General features: G+C 45.9%; 1 long non-coding RNA gene across 1 annotated transcript; it reads left to right on the plus strand.

Moving 5' to 3' along the window:
* The first annotated feature begins 16,364 nt into the window (after positions 1-16,364).
* On the plus strand, positions 16,365-17,367 carry LOC147336305 (uncharacterized). The gene is made up of 2 exons (XR_015128275.1): positions 16,365-16,921; positions 17,099-17,367. It is a non-coding gene; the product is annotated as an uncharacterized LOC147336305 (long non-coding RNA).
* The last annotated feature ends 1,010 nt before the right edge of the window (positions 17,368-18,377 follow it).

The raw sequence follows: 18,377 nt of genomic DNA on the forward strand, positions 1-18,377 counted from the left end.
TTGCAGTCCTGAATATCACGGCACAAGCAGGATTCACTGCACTGTTAATGTTAGCTATGTTATATTGCTGCCTCTGTTCGGTGGTGTCGAGCCAAACGCACTTTAACGTGTGTTTGAACGAGCTGACGGTTCACTCGTTAAGCTGAAAGAAAGATGCTTTAATCACAGCAGTCACACATGTGTCCACTGCACCATCTGGAACTCTTCTTGTTTAGCACTCGTAATAACACAAACACTAAATCCTCCTGTTTGTAGCAGTGTGTACACCTGAGACTGTCACCTGTCTGTCTGTCCTGCACAGGGCTGAACTGGGACAAAAAATCGGCCTGGGCATTTTGACTAGAGACCGGCCCACCAAAAATGTGACGTCATTCAGGGGTAAAAACCACAAAGGATTCTGGGAACTTGTGGCAAGAGGTACTAGCGCATGCAGGCTTTCAATTGAACTCAGCTACAGAGCGATAAAAAGAAACACAAAAAATAGCCGGTGTTGTGCCAAAAAGTGATTGTCTGCCAAAAAGTGATTGCTCGTATTTAAATTGCTATAAGTAACTTGTTGGGCTATAATATGTGAAACATATGTCAAATGCATCCCTCATGGATGACATAAAGTCATCTCTCCATCTCCATCTCCTGCTCTTTTATTTCTCTCTCTTGCTCCATCTCTCTCTGCTGCTCTTCTGTCTCCTCTGTCACAGACTTCTCCACTTTTGATGATAAATCAGCCTGGTGCAACATGTAAGGATTGGCACAATTTGTTAAGATTTTGAGGAGTTTGAGAAACTAACCTTAAGCATAAAATAAAATTTACTATCAGTAACTTCATAGCACCCGCCCAGCAGTATATAAACTCCGTCATGCTAGCTAGTACCAGTTATTCTAAGCGACTGTAAAAAGTCAGCACAACGAAAACAAACTACAACTAAACTTGGTTTATATCTGACACAGATAGACAGCAGGTCATAACTTCTTACCTGAAGTTCAGTTCCTCTGCCACTATGACCGGCGGCCGCCTCGGGTCTCTCCTCCTCTTGCCTCCCCTTTCCCTTATCCACCTGCTGGCCTCCACCACTTGCTGATGTTGCTAAATCTGTGGAAGCTATGCCACAGCTACCGCCAAACAATTCAGTTATTTTTGCACATTTGGCAGCGTCTGCCTGAAGGGCTTGTTTCTTTTTGGCCCTAATTTTTTCTGCACCTTCTTTCCTTTTTTTGTTCTCCATTTTCTTTAGTTCATCTATAAGATTGCTAAACAAGGGGGAGGGTGCATCCGACCTCCTCGGCTGTAATTGGTCCAGCCCAGAGTCGATCATGACCAATTGGCCAATCCAACACCTTTCATTATTTATACCCTTCCAAAAAAAAAAAAAAATCGATCGGCCCATAAAAGCAAAAAATCGCCAGCGGCCCACCGGGCAAATGCCCGGTATGCCCGATGGCGAGTCCAGCTATGGTCCTGCACTCTCTCTCTGTTTCTTTCTCTCTGATTGTGGAATAAAAGTATGAACATGTGTTTATAAGTTACACTTGTGTTTGAATCCTGCAGCTTATCACACATTTGATTTCCATGTGTGACGACTGCAAGTGTCCAGAGTGAGGACAGACTGAGGGACCCACTGCTGCACATCATCTGTGAGGCTTTGCACCCCTGATGATCCACCAGGACAAACTCAGCAGTGTGTGAGGAAGAGGAGGAGGAAGAGCCAGCAGCAGCTGACAGATGGAGAGAATAGACAGACTGTTCCCTGTTTGTGAAGGACTGCTAGGAAAGTTTAACATAACTGTCTGTGCTGAATCAGCCTTATTAGGTAATGTTCAAATAATGTTATCCTCCCAGTGTTTTCAGTGTGGGAGAAAGTACTCAGGGCCTTCAAGTTACACACTATGAAAGGCAGCAACAAGTTTAATGTTCAGAAACCTAAAGTCTGTATCAGCAGCAGAATGGAGCTAAAATAAATGTTTGTTTCAGTTCTATGAAGCTTTGAGTATTTTGGATCAGTAGCACTGCTGTGTTTGTTGCATCATATTGCTGTAATTGTTTATTTGCTTTATATATTCTGAGCTAAGTTGAGCTATAGTGTTACATCATATTCTATAAGGATGTTATGTGTTTGTAGACTTTCTGCCCAGTTTGACCCATTTAGCAGACGTCAGCCTGTTTAAGGCTCTGATGTCTATTCTGTATGACTTAAAGCAGTTATGACATGGTCTGATTTTCTCACCCAATAAAGGAATATTTCATTTATCAGTCTACTCTTCATTCTATCAGACACAGTTATCACAGCTCGTACATTTGCTTTTTACACATATATGTAAGCACTGAGCCAAATTTAGTAATGCCAACATATTAAAAGAACAATATTTCTCTCTTATATATGATACATCTATATATACACTGTCACAGATACTTGAGTGTCTTTGAGTGAAGATTTAAGGTGATAGGAAATATAAATAACTGCAACTTGAATCTTTGACACAGAGTTCATGCTTCAGAGTTCAGATGTTCAGAGTTCATGGACCGTTGAGGCTGCGAACTTTAAGGCTGCAGACCCTGAATTGGGATACAGCCATCGACTGTGGAAACCTTGCAAGTGGATCGTAAAGGTTGTTACAGAGTCTTTCATGTCTAAATTTGCCGTTAATAATTATATAATTGTAGGAATCATCTAGTTTGCTTACACTGATTACGTTGGCACTTTGTTAGCGCTACAACAACGGTCAGACCCCCGAGGCATCTAAACTTTAGTAAGAATGTGCACTTTTGACACCTCTGGTTAGCATTTAGTGGTCAGTTTCAAACGTATTTGATTTTTGCTTGTTATGAACAAATTCACTTCACTACTTTTCACGATCTGTAACATCAATGCACATTGTTCCATTTACTGCATATTGCACTTTATTCATATCTCTCATTCCACCTGCAAAAACATTGTAAAGGTCGTCACAGAGAGTTTTATATATGTATAAATACTAATATTCTCTATTTATTCTGTTTTATTGCCCAGATGTTAGTTAGCCTTTGTTCAGTTGTCTTTTATATGTCAATAGATACGTATGTCACAAATAAAAGTTTCTTGTAAATTATGTTTTTGTAAAGAATTTTCTCCCAAATCTCTTACATGCTAACTGTAACGTGTTATTTCTGCTAAAACCTGAACTTAAATGTGTATATGGTGTTTATCTGTTTTTCTCTCTGTTTTAGATGCAAATATCAAATTGGAGTTCTGCCTCCAGGCCAGAATTGCAGGAATGCACCACGTGTTGGCTGTTTCACTGCCCTCTGTGCCCCACTCTCAGCCCTGCTGTCAGGGCAAAGATTGAGCAGCATATAAATGGACACATTCAAAGTGCTTTGCCTTTCAAAGGTATGTTGGTATTAAATATACCTCATAGTTAAAGTCATAAATATGCACTTTTTTTCAGCACCTCTGCAGGTCTTTGTTGACTTAAAAGTTATTTTTCACATTGTACAGTTCAGTTCATTCATCAGCGAGAGAAAAAAGTGTTTTCATTAAATATTTTTCCTGTTCACCACATTTCCTGACAGCTCTTGTGATCCACACCATTTTGCTTTCATTATTGAGGACGGCTTGGATATTTTTGTTAATATGTACAATCTGATTGTTAGATAAACTGACTGCATTCTATACAACTACATTTAAATTACATGTTTTTTCTTTTTTTCTCTCTTACAGACAAAATGATGTGCCGGTGCACTTTCACTGCCCTTCTGTAACATGACAGTCATACAGCGTGGGGATATGGCAAGGCAATTATTGTCATGTCAGCATTCAGGACTGCTCCCCACTGAACTCTCCGTGGAGCCTCGTCTCCCTCTCCGTGATCGTCTCCAGCATCTAAACCATTTCCTGAATCTTGGGTAGAACATTCATGTGCTCCACCCTCTGTGCTAAATGAAACTGGGGCTTGTGGAAAGTCCATGAAAATGAAACGTCCTCACTGTGGTCTTAGTCTTCTTACAAAAAAACTTCAAGGCTCACATGATGAGGAGGCATTCAAACAGGTCAGTAGATGTTTGCCTGGCCTGTCATCCACAGTGTTTTTGTGTAGAGGGACTTCTTCCTCTTTGTTTTTCAGTTTGCAGAGGACATGGAGCTCTTTTTAAAAGCATGTGCTGACGAGCAGAGACTACAGGTCAAAGCGATGTTTGACATTTAATGGACAGATGAAGGCACTGGCTGTTTGTTTGTGTTTTTTATCTGTTGTTTGTTTTTCAGTGTACAGAATTCCAGTTAAACTTATTATAAAATGCTGTTCACTTGTTTCCATACTTATAGTAAAAAATGTAAGTGTAAATGTAACAGCATTGTTTATACTTGTAACTTCAGAGTAAAAAGCTTATTGTTGATATTAACATTAATGTATTATCCTGTAATCAATAATATTTTTATGCATTTTACGCATTAACCCTCTGATCTCTATCCTGGCCATTTGGGGCCACTTCACTTCTCCTTGTTTGACTGCTACACTGCAGTGGACCAAAAGAATGACGCAGGTTTGATCTTAAGGCTCTAATAGTTGTGTGTGTTGTGCATGACATTGCAACGCAAACATGTATTTGCAAGATAGACTGGAATAAATTATGATGCATCAAATATTACACAGGCTGCAGTGAATTGTTGTTGATACAGGTTATTGAGCTTTGAGTTTCCCAGTCAAACGTAGCTTTGACACACATGCTAACACTCTTACTCTTGTACATTTCATAACAAGACACCATAGCCAAAATATTAGCTCTCAAAAAAAATTCAAAGCTGCAGCTGCAGCACACACAGCAACAAACACTGTTAGTAAATGTGTCCTGGAGTTTCTGCAGGTGCAGAAAGTGCTGCTGCTGTAAGTCAGCCTAACAGCTTCCAGATCACTGATATTTCTGGAAAGATGGCAAGAAGGGCATCACAGCTCATTTCTACAATCTCCCAGATCTTGGAATACAAGCCCCTGTCCCATGAAAACCACTTCACAGTAGTAGGAGTCCACTAAAACCTACAAATGAAGAGTGATCCTGGAAGAAATAGGGCGCACACTAGTGACCTCAACAGTTGCAAGACAGCCTTGTCCCCGATGCTTATATGAAAAAAAATATGAAGATTTATGAAACCATTAGGACTTTATTACTGTTTTATCTGAAAAGCTACTGGTAATATTTAACCTAACTGGGATTTAAAGTGTAAAAAACAGAATGTAGATAAAATTTTGGTTTTGATGAAAAGGAGTGGAGCTTGTGAGCCACAATGTAAGCAGTGTTGCTTTGCTGACATGCACTCGATGCTGGCAGTACAAGCATTGTAGTGGTTCTTATATTTTTGTAAACTAACTGTATAATATATTGAGCCATTCAACAGTACACAAATGTTTGTAGGCTCCTTTTTGTATGCAACCTGCATGTCTTTCTGAATTAATTGTTTGTTTATATCATGTTTTTCAGGACAAAGAAGTTAAAGTCAAGTGGAAGCCCTGCTCAACATGGTATGTAGTAACAACTTTGTTGGACGGGAACAGACATTCATACTGTTGATAAATAGTTATCACCTCAATTTGAATTCATGTATTTGGACTAAAGTAAATTGGGAGCTGTTAGCTGTCAAGCTGCTCCTCTGTGAGGAGCTTGATAGCTGTCCACCTCCAAAGTTCATTATGAGTTTTGGAGGTGGACATGGTCAAGACTTTTAAGAGTTGGCATAAGACTTCACTTCTTTATAGAGCTTATAGTTGGGGCTGGTTCAGGTCAGCCCTTAGTTATGCTGTCATAGCACCAGACTGCTGGGGGTTAGTGTCTACTCGTGTCATTGTATATATCCAGGAATATGTGCCTGAGGATAGTTGTCATGAAATCAATATTAAATCAAAGTTTTCCTTAATGACCACAGCTGGCATGAGTTCTCCAAAGCTGCCTGCTGTCTCAGGATCTGTCTCCAAAAAGAACCAGGGAGCGCTAACATGTTATGTTCTAGACTGATGAAGAAAATGCACATTAAACATAGTATAAACTCACTATGTTAAGTAATGTGAAGAGGATGCCTTTAGCTCCTATTGGGTTGGTTCCTTGATCAGTGCAATACAGAATCATTCATCTGGTTTGATGTAATGTCCTTAAAACACGTCAAAATGAGGCTCTGTAGTCTGTGTGGCCTCCACATGCCTGTATGACCTCACTACAACACCTGGGCATGCTCCTGATGAAGTGGCAGATGGTCTCCTGATGGATCTCCTCCCAGACTCCAGGACTAGAGCATCTGCCAACTCAGGCAGCAGAAGGTTCTCCAATATGTCTCCAGACTCTGTCACACGTGCTCAGTGTGAACCTGCTTTCATCTGTGAAGAGCACAGGGCGCCAGTGGCAAAGTTGCCAATCTTGGTGTTCTCTGGCAAATGCCAAACATCCTGCACGGTGTTGGGCTGTAAGCACAACCCCCACCTGTGGACGTCGAGCCCTCATACCACCCTCATGGAGTCAGTATCTGACCATTTGAGCAGACGTGCATATTTGTGGCCTGCTGGAGGTCATTTTGCACGGCTCTGGCCTTTCTTTCCTACCCCACAGTACCTTTCCTTATCTTTTGTTTCCTACTCTTTTACTTAGTCTTTGATCACGGTTGTCTTTCTAGATAATTAATGTCATTTGTTCTGGGGCGAGTCACTGGCTCGGGTGCATTCTGGGACTGTCAGTTCACCAGTGTGCTGGCATGCTTCTTAACAAACACACCACTACAGCAAACATCTCAGTTGTACTTGTTGATTTCTTCAACAAAACACTGAACAAAACATGTCCTTGTGAGTGTGCTGCCTGGTGCTTTTACATTTTGTGGTAATTTGAGCAGCCCAGAAAGCATCCCATGAATTCAATGATGTTATTGTATCTGAACATGTACACGAGTCATTAAATTAGATGGGAAAGAATGATTCAGGGTAAACAACTGCACCAAGGGAATTACATTTTTCTTCTCAACATGTAAAATGTCTGTTGATAAGCAATTTCTGAAACAGACATTATAAAAATCACATTAAACAGATGTGATTAACTTTTTATTCTAGCAAACATAACATCAATGATGACACAATCAGTCTTCATCAGAAGTGCTCAAATCACTCTCATCGTCTGAAACGTCCTCCTCCTCTGAGTCCATTTCCAGGAGTGGTTGGTGGCTGAGGATTCTCTTGTACACGTCCTTTACTTTGAGCGTTTCAGCTTTCAGTTCACTTTGTTTTTAAACCAGGCTATGGAGTCCTTTCTGTGCATCCTCCGACATGCCAACAAGGGAGGCTGTAAAAACAACAAAACTATTAAATATAAGTAAAACAAACAAACAAAAAAACTCACCTCATAAACACAAGGAGTTAGGATCATGTAATTAAACTTTTTTTTAAGGGAGAAGCCAGTGTTAGCTAGCAACCCAAATATAGGTAAAAGATCCAGTAAGACTTTAGCATCTGCTATTATTTTCAATCAATTCATCACCAAATGTATAAATAAATAAAAGATGTGCTTACAGTCTGAGGAGATTGTCCCCAACACCACAGATCGCATTTGCAACACTGTCCAGTGATGCTGCATCTCCCTGCAAAGGATCATCTCCTCCTCTCTCAGGCGCCTCACAGCCATCACCTTCTCAAAGACCTTTCTCTTTGTCCGGAGGTCAGCAGCAGCTGCAGTTTAACAACATCAGATGGGAAAACATAGCAGCATATTATGATTCAAGAACAAAACATTCAACTGCTGCTCAGATACTGGGAGTTTGTTTAAAAAGGATATTTAGAAATCAAGAGCTTACGTTCACTTGTGCTCTGCCAGGGCCAAACGTCGCTCTGCATGAGGGCATCACTGGATACGATTTGCTTTGTTGCTTGTTTCCTTGTTGTAGTCGTCAACAGCAGCCGCCAAGCGTTTCTTCTCATCTAAGATGACCTTGTGAATTCTGTGTCGCCTCTTGTTGCTATCTGTAAATAATCATAAAAAGGAACACCTTCACATAATGTATATATTTACATTTTAATCTACACTCATCAATTCGTTTGCTAGAACAAATCACATCCAGCTTAAACAAACCTGGATCTGATTTTATTCTGTTTACAAAGTAGCTGTACAAGCTGTACAAACTGAGCATCAAACGGTCCGTTTCAAAGAAACTGTGACACCATTTTGTCTGTAAAGACTTTGTGTTCGCACTCTGATGATGACGACAAGCTCCTCTACTCGTGCCTGCAACGCTCCAAGGCTGCCATCAGTTTGATCCGTTTCTAAGTGAGAGGAATATTAATCAGAACACAGGATGAGTAACAGTCACCAAACTACAGTGGACTCTGTAATCACTGACTTGATGATATTCATTATAAGACATCTGGAGCCTTCATGTGCTGCATTATCATGAGATAACAAGTATGTTGGTGTTCAGCTTTATAAAACCAACTAGTACGACATCACTTTGTCATGGTCCTGGGCCATGTGGGCCCAGTATTCTTAGTTTCCATGTATTTTTGTATTTCGTTCCTTATTTAGACCGTGTTTTCTGAGTTGCCCTGTTGTGTTGTTCCCTAAGTGTTTTCCCTTCATGGCTTTTACCCCCTGTGTGCCCCTCTGTGTATCTGTGAGCCCTCGTCTCTCCTTATGTTTTATTCCATGTTTCCCCTGCCCTTTATGTCTAAGTTCTCCCCGTGCTCTCTCCCCCCTGTGTGCCCTCTATATATTTATGAGCCCTCGTCTCCCTTTGTGGTTGTTTCATGTTTCCCCAGCCTGTTATGTCTGTGTTTTCCCCGTGCTCTCTCTCCTCCTGTCTGAACCTCTGTGCCTGTACCCGTCAGTGTTATGTTCACTCCGCCCTGTCTCGTTATGGTTATCTGTGTCACCTGTGTTCCCCGTGTGTTCCCACTTTCCTCGTTAACCCTCTGTGTATTTCTGTCTGCGTCTTCCTCTGTTCGGCGTCGCGTTCTCCCTCATGCCGTGTGTGGTTCTCCCCGTGTCTTCCAGTATATGTTACTTTAGCTTTTCCCAGTTTAGTGTAGTTTTGTATTGCTTTTTGTATCTTCGTTATTGTTTATCACTTATCAGCAATAAAGCTGCATTTTGAGTTTATCCCCCGTGTGTGTGAGTTTGCAATTTGGGTCCTCATCCTGCCTGCCACACGGCCGAAACATGACAGAAGAACGCGACCACAACAGGGACCCAGCAGTTCACAACCCCTCCGCGGACCTCCAGGACGACGCGAACATGTCGGACCCAGCGACACGGAGGAGGGGGATCGTCCGGACAGTGGAGTCTCTCTGCGACAAGTGGCTGCACTGTTCCAGTGAGGAGGAACGAGAGGAGTTCGCCCGCCAAGTAGGGGTGTGCGTATCTGTGTTCCCCTGGTTATGGGAGACGCTGCACCCCCTCGTCAGCGACTTTCTCGCCTCCACCCTCCAACTCCGTCCGCAGGAGCAGCGGCCCGGTGGGCGTACACCTTCACCAGAGCCGTGCCGTTGCGCCGTTTCCCCGCTGTCTCATGAGCCAGTAGCGGTCAGAGTTGGAACGGTGAGGCTCGCCACAGACACACCTTCCGCCCGCACCCCGCCGGCTTCCGCGTCTTCACCGCGGTCTGGCCGCACGGCGTGGCGCACGGAGACAACGGAAGCCATAGATTTCGACGATGATGAGCGACAGCAGGTATTGCTAGCCTTACGGGAGGACGAGCTTCGTTGGAAGCCCTGGCTCATTTCAGAGGAGGAACTCACACCTGTTGCCCCGCCTCGGACCAGCCGCTCGCCCTCCCCACACTGCTCAGACTTTACTTCGCCTGCCTCTTTTCTGGCAAGGATGTGGGCGGACGACGAGGAGATCGCCGCCACACCACCCTCTGCTTCGGTGGCTCCAGCATCCATCGTACACACTTCCAGAAAGAACCGGCGTCAGCGCCGCCGTCGCGCACTGCTACGTCCTGTCTCGCCCTCCACGAAGCGTCCCGCGGACGCTGTGGGGGTCCTGGACGCCGATCACGAGGGGCAGCAGCACGCCGCAGGCGCACAGCTAGTGGAAGAGTTCGGGAGGGAGCCGTGGCTCGCTCCTGATCATGACGAGCGCTCTTTCCGGGGGACTCGACTGGCTCTTGGGGGTCCCCGGAGTTGCCAGGGACTTCCACCGCTCACCCCGCCCGCTTCCACGGATAGAAAGAAGCGGCACTCTCGCCGCCGGCACCCTGAGCCTGCCATTTCTCGGACAGTTTTTTCTGAGCCTGCTCCTTTTCCTGCTCGTGTTTCTCCTCCCAGGTCAGTTCAGTTAGCTCCCTCGCAGCCACCCTCAGTTCAGTTAGCTCCCTCGCAGCCACCCTCAGTTCAGTTAGCTCCCTCGCAGCCACCCTCAGTTCAGTTAGCTCCCTCGCAGCCACCCTCAGTTCAGTTAGCTCCCTCGCAGCCACCCTCAGTTCAGTTAGCTCCCTCGCAGCCACCCTCAGTTCAGTTAGCTCCCTCGCAGCCACCCTCAGTTCAGTTAGCTCCCTCGCAGCCACCCTCAGTTCAGTTAGCTCCCTCGCAGCCACCCTCAGTTCAGGCCCCAGTAGCTCCAGTGCCGCCTGTTTCAGTTCAGGCCCCAGTAGCTCCAGTGCCGCCTGTTTCAGTTCAGGCCCCAGTAGCTCCAGTGCCGCCTGTTTCAGTTCAGGCCCCAGTAGCTCCAGTGCCGCCTGTTTCAGTTCAGGCCCCAGTAGCTCCAGTGCCGCCTGTAGCGCAGGCTCCAGTAGCTCCTGTAGCCCAGTCCCCGATAGCAGTACGGTCCGCTGGTCAGCTCAACATTCAGCCAGGGGTCTCAGGTCTCTCTGGCTCTACTTCAGCTCCTGCTGGAAGCTCGGATGAGCTCATCCAGGACTCCGCGGCTCCCACGCCGCCATCTACCTCGTCCGCTGGGGGTTCCAGTGAGCCCGGCCAGCACCTCCCTGTCTCCGCTGGAGGGTCCGAGAGGCCCGTTCAGCCTCCTGTCTCCGCTGGAGGGTCCGAGGGGCCCGTTCAGCCTCCTGTCTCCGCTGGAGGGTCCGAGGGGCCCGTTCAGCCTCCTGTCTCCGCTGGAGGGTCCGAGGGGCCCGTTCAGCCTCCTGTCTCCGCTGGAGGGTCCGAGGGGCCCGTTCAGCCTTCTGTCTCCGCTGGAGGGTCCGAGGGGCCCGTTCAGCCTCCTGTCTCCGCTGGAGGGTCCGAGGGGCCCGTTCAGCCTCCTGTCTCCGCTGGAGGGTCCGAGGGGCCCGTTCAGCCTCACGCCGCATCAGCTGGAGGGCCCGAGGAGCCTGTCCAGCCGCCATCTGCGACCGCCTCGTCATCACCTGGCCCGGCTACATCCGCCTGTGCTTCTGCTACGCCTGGCCCGGCCTCAGCCTCTGCAACCTCGCCTGGCCCGGCCTCAGAGCCTTCGTCTGCCGCAGCCTCCTCTTCAGAGCCTTCGTCTGCCGCAGCCTCCTCTTCAGAGCCTTCGTCTGCCGCAGCCTCCTCTTCAGAGCCTTCGTCTGCCGCAGCCTCCTCTTCAGAGCCTTCGTCTGCCGCAGCCTCCTCTTCAGAGCCTTCGTCTGCCGCAGCCTCCTCTTCAGAGCCTTCGTCTGCCGCAGCCTCCTCTTCAGAGCCTTCGTCTGCCGCAGCCTCCTCTTCAGAGCCTTCGTCTGCCGCAGCCTCCTCTTCAGAGCCTTCGTCGTCTGCCGCAGCCTCCTCTTCAGAGCCTTCGTCAGCTGCCGCAGCCTCAGAGCCTTCGTCAGCTGCAGCAGCCTCAGAGCCTTCGTCAGCTGCAGCAGCCTCAGAGCCTTCGTCAGCTGCAGCAGCCTCAGAGCCTTCGTCAGCTGCAGCAGCCTCAGAGCCTTCGTCAGCTGCAGCAGCCTCAGAGCCTTCGTCAGCTGCAGCAGCCTCAGAGCCTTCGTCAGCTGCAGCAGCCTCAGAGCCTTCAGCCTGTGCTTCGTCTGGTCCTGTGCCCACCGGGCCATGGCCAGCACGCCTGACACTGGAGAGCCGCCGCTGCCTTCCGCGCGGCCGGCCCCCTGAACTGCTCCGTCGTCTCCCTCGCCGCCGCCGCTGCCTTCCGCGCGGCCGGCCCCCTGAACTGCTCCGTCGTCTCCCTCGCCGCCGCCGCTGCCTTCCGCGCGGCCGGCCCCCTGAACTGCTCCGTCGTCTCCTTCGCCGCCGCCGCTGCCTTCCGCGCGGCCGGCCCCCTGAACTGCTCCGTCGTCTCCTTCGCCGCCGCCGCTGCCTTCCGCGCGGCCGGCCTCCGGACCAGCTCTGCCACCTGTGCTACCCGCCTGGTCGGCCCCCCGACCGTGTGACCCGTGAACTCTTGTGCCTGTGGGCTCTGGGTCAGCCCCCTGAACTTTATTTTGACTATGGTCATGTGCTCCTGTGTTTTCTGTTGTTTGTTTTGTTTCCCGTTCTGGTCCCTCCGTCCTGGTCCCCCGCCTCCCGCCCTGGGTGGGTTGTTTTCTGTTTTTGTTTTTGTTTCTCGGGTTTGGGCTGTCGGGAGCCAGCCCTTTAGGGGGGGGTGATGTCATGGTCCTGGGCCATGTGGGCCCAGTATTCTTAGTTTCCATGTATTTTTGTATTTCGTTCCTTATTTAGACCGTGTTTTCTGAGTTGCCCTGTTGTGTTGTTCCCTAAGTGTTTTCCCTTCATGGCTTTTACCCCCTGTGTGCCCCTCTGTGTATCTGTGAGCCCTCGTCTCTCCTTATGTTTTATTCCATGTTTCCCCTGCCCTTTATGTCTAAGTTCTCCCCGTGCTCTCTCCCCCCTGTGTGCCCTCTATATATTTATGAGCCCTCGTCTCCCTTTGTGGTTGTTTCATGTTTCCCCAGCCTGTTATGTCTGTGTTTTCCCCGTGCTCTCTCTCCTCCTGTCTGAACCTCTGTGCCTGTACCCGTCAGTGTTATGTTCACTCCGCCCTGTCTCGTTATGGTTATCTGTGTCACCTGTGTTCCCCGTGTGTTCCCACTTTCCTCGTTAACCCTCTGTGTATTTCTGTCTGCGTCTTCCTCTGTTCGGCGTCGCGTTCTCCCTCATGCCGTGTGTGGTTCTCCCCGTGTCTTCCAGTATATGTTACTTTAGCTTTTCCCAGTTTAGTGTAGTTTTGTATTGCTTTTTGTATCTTCGTTATTGTTTATCACTTATCAGCAATAAAGCTGCATTTTGAGTTTATCCCCCGTGTGTGTGAGTTTGCAATTTGGGTCCTCATCCTGCCTGCCACACGGCCGAAACATGACACACTTCAACCCAGGTCCAATCCAATTTGATCAAACGCAACAACTCTGCCATCAATTCTGCTTTTACAAGCTTATTTTTCATTGTTTGTTGACACTGTCAGAAAGATCTTAACTCTAAGTTCTTTAATGAGGCCATGGTGGGTCCTGTTGTTATACACGAGTGCATTATATTGAGACTCACCTTCAGCCCATTGCTGCAGTGTGTCGTCATCCACACCCAGCTCATTTCTGCTCGCATTCAGGCTCTCCACTTGTTCTCTAAAGATCCTTATGATCTAAGAATACATTAATAAATGTCATTCATATGGACATTTTTAGAGTACTGGTGTTTCCCCCCCATTACCACACACATTAAAATGGGTGTTGAAAAAATGACCTTTAGATATCTCTGGCTCAAAGTGCGGCCCAGTTGTTCCACTTTCCTTTTGTTCCAGCCCAAAGCCAGGAGGCTCAGCATGTCTGTTCGCCCTGCATTTCAGTTAGTATACAAATAAGAATGAATGAGCAGGAGACTGAGTGGAATCTCACACACAGACACACACCTGCTTTAGACATGTACTTCGTTGTGATGGCCGCCCTAGACAGGAAACTGTTTACTTGCTCCACCTCTTCTCCAACTGTAGAACCGGCCCCATCCTGAAACGCACCTCCCCATTTGATCTATAGAAAGGAGGTCACAATACATGACTGCTGAATTCATTCAACCTTATAACAAAATGTCTTAAACGTATCCAAGACTACAAGCTGCAGTATACCTCGCACATCCAAGTGTGAGCTACTCAAAATGAAGTACACATTAAGATAAAGTCAAGTAAATAGTATTACGACAACACCAAGAGAAAAACAAAATAAATATCCACCCATCCAAATATGTATCCACACACACACACGTATGAGTATATGGTTATGGCGTTAACGTCATTTTAACAAGATTAACGCTGACAGCACTGATATATATGTGTATCTTACATCATTTGTGTGTCTCTGGATGTATTTCACAAACTCAGCAACTTCCTCATCTTTCTCAATGAAGACACCTTCAAAGTTCCCCTGCTCTGAAGTGCTGAACGAACACGGTGACAGTTGTTTGAAAAGAAACATCAAAATACAATTTTTGTACAAATCCATATTTGATTTATGTACACAATGCATAACGTACCTTGCATTTGATTGAAAGCGATAAAGCTTGCAGTTTCCATCAACTGAGACGGCGAGCATGTCTGGAGTGCAGGCAGGGCAGCTAAAGCATGGCTCCTTGCACATCCTGTCCACCTCAAACTTTACAGCACTCCACTCCAAGAAACTTTTACTGAAGGCATCAGCTGATATTCGGCCAGTCTTTTAAGTAGAGGACAAACAACAGAATATTCACGGACAGTCATCATAAACATTGATTTGCACAATTTCCTTAAACTTGACAAATTTAGAAACTCACCCTTCCAAAATGGGCTGTTCGTTCATCCAGCACTTTGACAAAGGCCTTAAGTGACATCCCTGCTGCAGCTTCTTAATGTCATAGAAAGACTGAAAGACATCCATTGAAAACAGGGTGCAGAAATTTAAGGTGCCAGGCCAATATCCACCACCCTGGAAGTCCTTAACTGAGGGGGACCACATTAGGCCACAGCTGGTGCAGCTCACCACTGGCAGTGCAAGGTTATAACGGCCTTTAGGAAGGATAAGGAGAAATCCAGTCATGGCTCAACAAAGACATTCATTTTTTCCCATGTTGTTTTCAAAGCGGTCTGGTAAATCCAAATGACCTTTGACAGGTGCCCACATATACTGCGGGCCGAGGGTAATTCAAAACAATGTAGCAATGTACAATTTGCAATAAAACCTGCAAACACATCTATTGTGTATGTACTGTGTGACAAAAGAGCAACTTACCATTTATGGTTACAAGAGCCACAATTGCACCGGGTGAAACCTCAACGTTACCTGCTGGGCAGTCACACACAGTCTGGTCTTTGCACAGGCAACAGCCGAACTAACATTAAAACACACAATATATATAAAAAGAATTGGAAATTAAATGATACACAATAAATATACAATAACAGCACACACTCATAGTACATAGCAATAAATGCATAAGACTTAAAAACCGTACATATTGGATTGTGAAACTCTGATGAAGGCTGCAAAAACCCTCCTGTTACTGCCTCTCTGCTGTGCAGGACAAAGCGTGTGTGAACTGCAATATCACAGTCAGCACAAAGGAATGGAAGAGGCAGGCAGTCCAGACACCTCACAACTACTTGTTTGCCACACTGACACACACGGTGTGACTGTGGATCCAGAGTAGCTAACATATTGTCTATAAGACAAGGCCTGGCCTCTTTCCACTTTAGCAAGGACACCATGTTTCTGATCGCCCAGTGAGTAGCAGCTGACTCAGACAACGTCTCACAAGTCATGGCTGCGTCCTCTTCTCCATCCTCCAACAACTGAAGGAGCTCCTGACGAAGCACCTCAGTTCCACACACTAACAGAAAAAAAATAAAGAAACTCTTCCACAAAGTGAAAAACACTCTAGGCAGTATGTTTCTTACGGTGTGTTCACACCGAACGCGATGGACGCGAATAGAGCGTCAGGTTTACATGTAAAGTCAATGGAAAGGCGCGATGACGCGCGATTGCGGGTCCCGCGAAAATTCGGAAGCAGATTTGCGTCGCGAAAACGCCAAAACGCGTGAAACGCGCGTCAGTGTAGCGCGTCTGGCGCGTTTGACTCGCGAATAAAACCACGCGCGTGAGTTTTTGTGTTGCATTTTGTGCATACGCGCGTTTCGCGTCTACCGCTCGAGTTGGAAAAATCTGAACTCCAGCGTCAAATCGCGCCGCGACAACCAATCAGGAGCCTGGTGACGTGGCTGTTACCTAGGTCAAAGGGGCAGATCCAGCCAAAGCCTTTCATACTTCAATGGAGGGGAAGGCTAATCAATGCGGTAGCAAACAACTCGGAGCTGTACAACACCAGCTGCTTTCAGTACCGAGACAGGAATATAAAGGACCGAGCTTGGAGGAAGATATGTGAAGAGATCGGGCAACCTGGTAAGTTCATTCATTTCTCTTTTGAAAGTTTTCACTGACCCGGGGAAGCCGCACAAAAGCTAGCAAGCCACCGCTATTTTCCCACTGACTTACAAATACCGTTCTGCTTTTATGCATGTTGTCATTTAGGAATATATTTTATTGTTTATTAATAAACAGCACACAGTGGTCCCGCTGTTCATCCGTCACTGCTTCGCTTTTTCGCTGATTTTTTATTGCACAGTACAGCATTGCATTCTGCAGCCTGATTGACAAATCTCCTGCGCTTGCCAGATTTATCACGTTTGGTTTTGATAACCATCGCGTCCAATAGAAAAAAACAGCACAAAAACACCCATAACTATGAGCCTCATTCGGAAATAGACACCTGCACCGTGAGGGAAAAAGGCGCACGAAAGTGGCGGGCAGATGAAGACAAACCGCGGCATAATAATACTTTTACGTTTTGCAATCTACAAAGGTTTGCACTTTGAGAATCAATTGTGAGAACTGTGACCAGGGGCTAGTTATTCTGAGAACCCCTGCAATAAATGAGGGACCACTGTCTACTCTACGATTATTATATCCAACCTGTTAACATTTAATACTGTATTGATAGAACCAACTGATTCTGCAGCAGAGCATCCCCAGTCCCTGAGCTCCTGCTGCTGCACCCACAGGTATGTACAGCAAGCACTGATACCTTTTTAGTCGGTGGGATTCCCTTGTGATCACCTTTACTAAATATCTACAACCAATCTGATTATATCCTGTTATTGTTTTTGTTTTTTTTCAATGTTGAAATTAAAATCTAGTAGCAGCCTTCTCATTTCTTTGTGTTTTGTGCTGTTTTACAGGCCCACAGAGGACGACGGCTCCGAGGCAGATGAGGGACGGGTCCCAGGACGGTCCATCGGCGGTGGAGCTGGCCATCCTGGAGTCCCTGAAGAGGCCACACCAGTCTCCAATGGAGCATTTCCTCCTCAGCCTTGTTCCTGCTCTGGAGAGCAGCTGGTCCTTTTTATTCCTGTCTCTCTGTAAATTCTTATATTTTATATATTTATGTTTAATGTTTTTCTGTTTGAGACTTTTAATATTATTTCAAATAAATGTTTATAATGACTAATGTCTCAGTTCTACTACACAGCAAATGTTGGCACACAACTTGACACATGTAGAATTTATTTCATATTATACTAATGACAAAATATACTAATACAGTGGGATGCAGAAGTTTGGGCAACCTTGTTAATAGACATTATTTTCCTGTATAAATCGTTGGTTGTTACAATAAAAAATGTCAGTTAAATATCATACAGGAGACACACACAGTGATATTTGAGAAGTGAAAAGAAGTTTACTGGATTTACAGAAAGTGTGCAATAATTGTTTAAACAAAATCAAGCAGGTGCATCAATTTGGGCACCACAAAAAAGAAATGAAATGAATATTTAGTGTATATCAATGTGTGTGTCTCCTATATGATATATGGGGTGCCTTTGTCTGGACGTGCTTCCCATCCAGAGCTGCACAGCACAGAGGAAAGTTCCAGCGCTCCTGGAATCCCTCTGTGATGGACCGCCAGTCTCCAGGTGAAGGCACAGCCATGAAGTCGTCCACTAGACAGTCCCAGATGGACGTCGCTGCCTGGGGGGTGATCTGGCTCACCATGGACACACCGACTCTGAAACTGAACGCTTGGTCGTGAAGGAGTCCCCGGTGACAAGGAACCTGGACAAAATTGTTCAAAATACATTATTCAAATTCCAAAATACTTTTGTGATGTCAGATATAAATCACAAAACTTAAATCTTACATAAAACCTTTTGTAATTATAAGGATAATTACAAAATGTATATTAGATAATATCTAAAACAGCTGTGTTTTGTTTTAACTTTAACATATCATAATTTGATTGGTAGCAACTTTTGCCACTACAGTGAGCCAATCACTCATAATTCCTAAACATGTCAATCAGGTAGGAATGAAGTGAGACATTAATAGAAATAAACAGTTGTATGTTGACATGTAGCCCTTTCCTTGCTTAAATCATTAATATTTTTGAAAAATTAATCTGTGATAAGACAGCTTATCAAGATAGAACCATGTAACTAAAGATGAACCAAACTGTTCAGT

This window comes from Aulonocara sp. 'chitande type north' Nkhata Bay, linkage group LG3 (assembly GCF_057382095.1).
Source record: "Aulonocara sp. 'chitande type north' Nkhata Bay isolate Kocher_YH1m ecotype deep benthic linkage group LG3, A_spYH_male_GT1.1, whole genome shotgun sequence".
Classification (NCBI taxonomy): Eukaryota; Metazoa; Chordata; class Actinopteri; order Cichliformes; family Cichlidae; genus Aulonocara; species Aulonocara sp. 'chitande type north' Nkhata Bay.